Consider the following 8,773-nt stretch of genomic DNA (forward strand, 5'->3'; position numbering starts at 1 on the left):
CTCCAAAGCTCTCTGGGGTAGAGAATTCCAACGATTCACGACCCTCTGAGAGAAGAAATTCATCCTCATTTCCGTTTTAAATGGGCGACCCCTTATTCTGAACCTGTGCCCACTAGTTCTAGACTTCCCCACGTGGGGAAACATCCTCTCAGCATCTACCCTGTCAAGCCCCTTCAGAATCTTGTACCTTTCAATAAGATCCCCTCTCATTCTTCTAATATCCAATGAGTTTAGGCCCAACCTGCTCAACCTTTCTTCATAAGACAACCCCTTCATCTCAGGAATCAACCTAGTGAACCTTCTCTGAACTGTCTCCAAAGCAAGTATATCTCTCCTTCAATAACAAGACCAAACTGTGCACAGTCCTCCAGGTTTGGTCTCAGCAGCGCCCTGTACAGTTGTAACGGGACTTTCCTATTTTGAGTCTCCACCCCCCTTGCAATAAAGGCCAACATTCCATTAAACTTCCTAATTAATTGCTCTACCTGCATGTATTGCATTTACGAGGACCCCCAGATCCCACTGCACCGCAGCATCTTGTAGTCCCTCTCTATTTAAATAATTATTTGCTTTTTCAATTTTCCTACCAAAGTGGATAAGCTCACATTTTCCGACATTATTCTGCATCTGCCAGTTTTTTGTCCACTCACTTAACCTATCTATATCCCTTTGCAGGTTTTTTTTGTCCTCTTCACAATTTGTTTAACCACCTATCATTGGACAATCGGCAAATTTGGCTACATTACACTCGGTCCCTTCTTCCAAGTCATTAATATAGATTGTAAACAGCTGAGGCCGCAGCACTGATCCCTAGCACCCTATTCGTTAAAGTTTGCCAACCCAATAAGGACCCATTTATCCAGAGTTGCTGTTTCCTATTCATTAGCCAATCCTGTATCCATGCAGCTACATTACCCCAACCCCATGAGCTGTTATCTTGTGCAGTAAACGTTTATGTGGCACCTTATCGAATGCCTTCTGGAAATCTAAATACACTACATCTACTGGTTCCCCTTTATCCACCCTGCTCGTTACATCCTCAAAGAACTCTAGCAAATTTGTCAAACATGATTTCCCTTTCATAAAACCATGCTGAAGCTGCTTGATAGTAATATGATTATTTAAATGACCTGCTATTACTTCCTTAAAAAATGACTTCAGCATTTTCCCAAAGACAGATGTTGGGCTAACAGGTCTATAGATTCATGCTTTCTTACTTCCTCCTTTCTTGAAAAGGAGTGTTACGTTTGCAGTTTTCCCATCCGCTGGGACCCCTCCAGAATCCAGGGATTTTGATAGATTACAACCAACGCATCCACTATGTCTGCAGACACTTATTTTAAGAACCTAGGATGCAGGCCATCAGGTCCAAGGGATTTGCCCACCTTTAGTCCCATAAGTTTGCCAATACTTCTTCTTTAGTGATAGTGATGGTTTTAATTTCACCCCTCCCTATAGCCGCATGATTATCAATTCTTATTGGGATATGACAATCTCAGATGCACTGTCTTCTCCTTGCTACCCCTACACGAGTGAGTTATTAATTGATTGAATATTAATGGATAAACTCCATTGATATTAGTTTCTGGTAGAATGTTGTCAACTCTCTGTATTAGGACTGGGTTGATGGTCACCTTATCCTTGAGTGTGTCTGCATTGAATCTGTTTGTGCGACACAGCGATTATTACCTTTTCAATGGTGCATTTTGAATAACTGATGTTCCAGATTTTAACAGGGTTGAAATGAGTTTAGCATAATTTCGCAAATAGATGTAACAGGAAGCATAGAACACTCCGATTGGTGGCAATTGGGCTGAAGTGTAAACTCTCAGAGCTCTGTCGCAACTGGCAGTTACAACTGATCAATAAAAATACACTGAAGGGTATTTTGATTTAGGTATCATCGGTGTAGACAATTTAAAGGAGTTTGCAAATGAACAATCTGAATGCATTTAATTCGCTAGTTATTTACAACTGCGCCACTTTTTGTTAGGTTCCCGTCAACTGTCACCTTTTTGTTGACTTTATCACCGCTTCTCTTGAACTGTCAAAGAGTGAGTAAATAATGTGCACATTTTGTGTCGAAGAGGGACATTGTACAGCCCTTGTTTTTCAGCATCGGAACAAACTTATATCGTAGTGTCGACATTTAATAATGCTGAAAGAAATACCTATTTACAGCGCAGTGTGAAAAGCAAAACATCATCCTTTCTGACTTTATTCCAGAATGAAATATTGCGGGGAATCATCAATTCTTCAAACATACCATCCTACTGTTCAATTCCCTCTATGGCCGTCAACCCCTCCCTATCTCTGTAATCTCCTCCAGCCCTACAATTCTCATCCTCCTGTTCAAATCTCTCCATTGCCCTCGCCCCGACCTATCTCTGTAACCTGCTCCAGCCATACAATTCTCATTCTTAGTTGCCTTTATCAGTTTGCACTCTATTCCCAGGATAATCAGAGTTCCAAGAGGGAAAATGCGGCAAGATATAAACGAATTGGGATTGAATAAGATGTTAAGTAACATCCTAGAAGATTATAGGAAGAGCGATTGTTAATGGGCATTCTCCCCTATCCATTGCAAAAAAAAAGTACAGGATCACTCTGTAATCCTATCTAACCTTTGCCTGGCAAATAATGAACAATTATGATATTCTCATTCAGCATTAATTATCAGGGACAGACTCACTCTGATTTAAATTTAATCGCACTACATTTTTCTGTGTTATTCACCCTACATAAACTTGAGCTCATCTAAAACTGCTAACGTATCCTAACTCAGACCATGTCCTATTCACACCTGTGCTCACTAATCCCCAATGGCTCCCGTTCCTACAGCGCCACGATTTTAAAACGTTCATTCTTGATTTCAAATGCCTCCATGGCCCTCACCCCCTCCCAGCCTCTGTAACCACCTCCAGCCCTACAATTGTCATCCTCCTGTTCAAATCACTCCATAGCCCTTCCCTATCTCTGTAACCTCCTCCAGCCCTACAATTCTCATCCTACTGTTCAAGTCGCTCCATGGCCCTCGCCCCCTCTCTATCTCTGTAACCTCCTCCAGCCCTACAATTCTCATCCTCTTGTTCAAATTTTTCCATGGCACTCGCCCCGTCCCTATCTCTGTAACCTGCTCCAGCCCTACAATTCTCATTCTCGTCTTCAAATCTCTCCATGGCCCTCGCCCCCTCCCTATCGCTTTAGCCACCTCCTGCCCTACAATTTCCATTCTCGTCTTCAAATCCCTCCATGGACCTCGCCACACCCTATCTCTGTAACCTCCTCCAGCCCTGCAATTCTAATCCTACTGTTCAATTCCCTCCATGGCCGTCGCCGCCTCCCTATCTATGTAATCTGCTCCAGCCCTACAATTCTCATCCTCCTGTTCAAATCTCTCCATGGCCCTCGCACCCCCCTATCTCTGTAACCTCCTCCAGCCGTACAATTCTCATTCTCATCTTCAAATCCTTCCATGGACCTCGCCCCTCTCTATCTCTGTAACCTCCTCCTTATTCCCTCAAACCATCCGATATCTGGGCCCACATCCAATTCTGATGTCTTTCGCAGCCTCAATTTTATTCGCTGCAGCATTGGGGGCTGTGCCTTCAGCAGCCTGTGCCCTAAGATTTGGAATTCCTTCCCAAAACCTCTCTGACTCTCTACCGCACTTTCCGAATTTTAAGACGCTCTTTCAAACCTACCACTTTGACCAGGCTTTTTGTTATCTGCCTTATGTTCTCCTTTTGGCTCGATGTCATTTTTTTGAAAATTGCTGCTGTGACACGCCTTGGTATGTTTTACGAATTAAAGGCGCTACATCAATACAAGTTGTTGTTGTTTTCACTGTGGTTCTCTGAATTATTGGATTCTTCGGATTTGCACTGGTAACAGCCGCTGCCATTTAAAACTGATAAATTCTTTACTTGTTTGATTTAGCAAGTTGTTAAAGTCAAAACGCATGGCCATTTGCAGAGTGAAAGACTTTCGAATCAGGTTGGCGAATGTTTCCAGCAGATTTACATGACTGGCACGCATTAGGCAGGAGAGTTATCAGGGGATGTGGTAAGGTAGATTCCCAAATATGCTTATTTATTTAAATTCATTCCTACATCTGATGAAAGGAATTTGAGGCGTAATACAATATGGATAGAGCAGAATGTTGTGTGCTTTTATGTGCCAGTGCCTATGTGTGTATATTAATGAGTTTTTCTGTGTGCGTGTGTCTGTGAGTGAATGTATGTGTCCTTGAGTGTGTGTATATATGTGTTAGGGTGTCTTTCTGTGAGTGTGTCTTTGTGTGTGAGTGTGTGAGCGTGTGTGAGTGTGGGTGGGTTAGGGTGTCTGTGCGTGAGTGAGTGACTGAGTGCCTGTGTCTGAGTGTCTATAAGTGTGTGTGTGGGTGTGTGTGTGAGTGAGGTTTTGTGTATGTAATAGGTGTGAGTGTGTATGAGTGGGAATGTGTGTGTGTGATTGTGTGAGTGTGTTTTGTGTGAATTTGATCGTCTCGCTCTACCTGCAATGAAAATAAACTGATCATTAAAAGACAAGGCAGGGCCGTGCGTTAATTTATCGTTACATTCTGGATACATTGTGGTAGGTTGTGTATATGACTGAAACATTCATGGGAGGAATCCAGCGGTAACTAGAGGGTTCTGAGTTAGGAATGACTTAGTGTAAACTGCAAGAGCGAGGAATATCTCAAAGTTATTGTTAACCTGGTGGTAATATTAAACTTGTATAATAGCTGTAACATCTTCATCAATGTTTTCTGTGTTAACTGGCTAACTGTAATCCTGTTTTACGGCAATATATTTCCAGAAAAATTGCAACAAAAACTAACAAATTAAATGCAGAGACAATTTTCCAATAGTCTCGTCTCTCTGATTTTTGCACAATGGTTCTGGGAGAGGGCGGTTCGCTGAAACATATATTTAACAGCAATTTAATATGCAACCCTCTCAAACACATTAGGAAGAAGCATCAAATCTACAGGACAAACATCAGCCCAGAGTGTTACTGAGAAAATCGCAATCACAGGATGAGAAAAATTATTTCAATCCTGTAACACATCATATCATTGGATACAGCCGAAGGTAGCAGCAAGAGAGTCATGTGTGACTGATTGATTCATTAATTGTTTCATTGATCGATTGCCTTTTTAACTATTTTAATCATATATTCATTAATTCAGTGATTGATTCATTTATTCATTTAGTCCTTTTTCAATTGATAAATTAAACACCTGATTCAACCTCAATGGAAATGAAATAAACAGTGTGACTGTGTGAATCTCACTGACGTCTTACAGCTTTATGTACCAGATCACTCAGAGCCGATGTTAGTTGTTTTCCCTCCACATTCCCCTCATAGAGATAGGTGTAACTTCTTCCTTTGAAGTGCTCTTCATTCCTGATGGTGAAGGTGACAGAATTGCTCGGTGCAGCCGCAGCCTGGACATCCAAGTAATTCGCTTCTCCGTGTCTGTATAAGTAAAATATGAAGCCAGGAACGTCTCGGGAGAGTGTACAGTTAACGGTAAAATTTCCACTCTTTACAGCAACACCGGAATCCACTGATATATTTGGCTTGGGTAGACCTGTAGTTCGAAAGGAACAAGTAATGAGAATCGATTCACAATGCAGTACAGCCTTAATTTCTGGATCAAAAGTACAAATGGTCTGGGCTTTTATATGCAGGGCATAATTTCAAAGTTTGCAGACATCGGAAATATAGTAAGCAGTGAGGTTGATAGTAAAACATATGAGCTAGGCATAGTCAGGCTGTTGAAATGGGGAGAGCCACTGAAGACTAAATTTAACACAGAGAAGTGCGAAGTGAAGAACTTTGGTAGGAAGAATGTGGAAAGACAATATAAACTACAAGGTATAATTTTAAACGGGATGGAGGAAGCAAGAGACATGGCGTCTAGGTAAAGACATCTTTGAAGTTGGCAGTAATGATTGAGAAGGCTGTTAAAACGCTCTATCAATAGAGGCACAGGGTGCAAAAGTAAGGCCGTTATGCTAAAGCTTTAAACGTCCCTGGTTATGTCCCAGCTGGATTATTGTGTCTAATTCGGGACATCACACTTTAGGATGGATTTCAAAGCTGTGTCAAAAGTACTTTTTGGACAGCTCTTTCAGAACTGGCACAGGCACGATGGACAGAAGGGCCTCCTTCCGTGCTGTATCATTCTATGATTCTATGATTAATGGTGTCGCTGACAGTAAAGCGTCAGCCTGTGAGTCCAGGATTAATGGTTACAGAAAAGATCTGAGTGCAGAGACACTCTCTGTGAATATTGAACAATGTTACTTTGAAAGGCAGATGGTTTTCTAAAAATACCAAGAGCGTTGAATATGCACGTTAAAATCTCTGCTGTCTTTCACCAGCTATAGTGACCGTCAATTCTAACCACCTGCTATTGACGGAGGTTCTATATTGGCATTGGTAACGCCATCCTTGGTTTGTGGTATTAAACGATACACCCTGATAGGTCAGACATGTCGGGATAAAATTGGAAATCAGAAACATAGATAGTGCAGTAATACCCCACAGCCTGCCGAAAATGGTTAGACACGTGGAGTATTGTGCACAGTTCTGGTCTCTTTATTAGAAAAATGATATAGAGGCACAGGAGAATGTGCAAAAGAAGATTTACAAGGATGACCCAGAACTCAGAGGTTAAAACTATCAGGAAATTCTGGACAGGTTGGGGCTTTTTTCACTACAAAATAGAATGCTGGGGGTTGACCTGATGGAGATCTTCAAGATTATGAAAGTTTTTGATTGGAGCGAAATAGGGAAAGTGTTTCCATTTGTGGGGTAATCCAAATCTAGGGTCCATAAATAACAGATAATCACTAATAAACCCCAGATTGTGGTGAGAATGTGGATATTGCTTCCACTTGGAATGTTTGAGGCGACTAGTGTGGATACATTTAAGGAGTTGCTCGATACCCACATGAGGGAGAAGGGAATGGAAGAATATGGAAATAGTTTGAGATGAATTAATTTGGTAGCAGACTCGTGTGGAGCTTAAATTCAGGCTTACACAAGCTGGGCCGAATTGTCTGTTTCTGTGGGTAAAGTCTATGTCATACTATATGATATACTACTCACTGAAACCCAGTGTGGGGTCCACCAAGACGAATCGGCTGCTGATCTCGTCACAGCATTTGTCCAAACATGGAAAAAGGAGCTGAATTCCAGTGGTGAGGTGAGCGTGGCTGCCCTTGACATCAAGGCAGCATTTCATCGAGTCTGGCATCAAGGAGCCATAGTAAAACTGAATCAGTGGGAATCAGGGGGAAAACGCTCAACTGGCTGGAGTCAACCCTGGCACAAAGGAAAGGTGGTTGTGGTGATTGAACGTCAATCATCACAGTCCCAGGACATCACTGGAGGAGTTCCTCAGGGCAGCCTTCTCTGCACAATGATCTTCAGCTGCTTCATCAATGACCTTCCCTCCAACATTAGGTCAGAAATGGGGATGATCGCTGATAACTGCACAATGTTCTGCGCCATTCACAAATCCTCAGACAATGAAGCAGTCCATGCCCGCATGCAACAAGACCTGGACGACTTTCAGGCTTCGGCTGATAAGTGGCAGGTAACATTCGCACCACAGTTGAGCCAGGCAATGACTATCTACAAAAAGTGAGAATCTAACCACCTCCCCTTGACATTCAACGGCATTACCATCGACGAATTCCCCACTATTAACAACCTGGGGATCACCATTGACCAGAACCTTAACTGAACCAGTAACATAAATACTGTGGCAACAAAAGCAGGTCAGAGGATGGTTTTCTGTGGCGAGTGACTCACCTCCTTCCACCATCTACAAGGCACAAGTAAGGAGTGTGATGTAATACTCTCCACTTGCCTGGTTGAATGCAGCTGCAACAACATAGAAGAATCTCGACACCATCCAGGACAACACAACCCGTTTGATTGGCACCCCATTCACCACCTTAAGCAATCAGTCCCTCCACCATCGGCGTACCATGTCTGCAGTGTGTAGCATCTACAAGATTTACTGCAGCAACTCGCCAAAGCATCTTCGGAAGCACCTCCCTAACCCACGATCTCTTCCACCTTGAAGGACAAGGGTAGCAGTTACATGCAAACACCACCACCTCCAAGTTCCCCTCCAAGTCACACACCATCCTGACTTAGAATTATATTACCGATCCGTCATCGTCGCTTGGTCAAAATCATTGAACTCCCTCACGAACAGCACTGTGGGAGTACCATCACCACATGAATTGCAGCGGTTCAAGAAGGCGGCTCACCACCACCTTCTCAAGGGCAACTAGGGATGGGCAATAAATGCTGGCCCTTCCAGGGACGCCCAGATCCCATAAACGAATTAAAATAAATGCAATAATGCTCCCTTACCACAATCGTAAATGCCGAATCGTTACCCATTGTTCAAAGACACTGTAAGGGGTTGACCGCAGTGAGCCTCCATGTGATATATAAACACTGATCATTGAAACAAGTTATATTTATTGGTAAAATACCAAGATCGTTGAATAGAAATATTAACAATCTGTATTCCTCTTCACTGACCTGCTATAGTGACCGTCACTGCGTCACTGATCTGGGAACATAGCCACCTGCTATTGACGGAGAATCTATATAGCTATTGGTACCGCCCTCCTTGGTTTGTCCCGTTAACCAGGAATGTTCCAATGTTGTCCCTTGTGCTGATTTTAGGAGTGGTCAGCCGTTGAATATCTTTGTAAAAGTTGATTTCACCTCG

Source organism: Somniosus microcephalus, unplaced genomic scaffold (assembly GCF_052327205.1).
Source record: "Somniosus microcephalus isolate GS21.2 unplaced genomic scaffold, FLI_Smic_1.0 unresolved_chr5, whole genome shotgun sequence".
Lineage (NCBI taxonomy): Eukaryota > Metazoa > Chordata > Chondrichthyes > Squaliformes > Somniosidae > Somniosus > Somniosus microcephalus.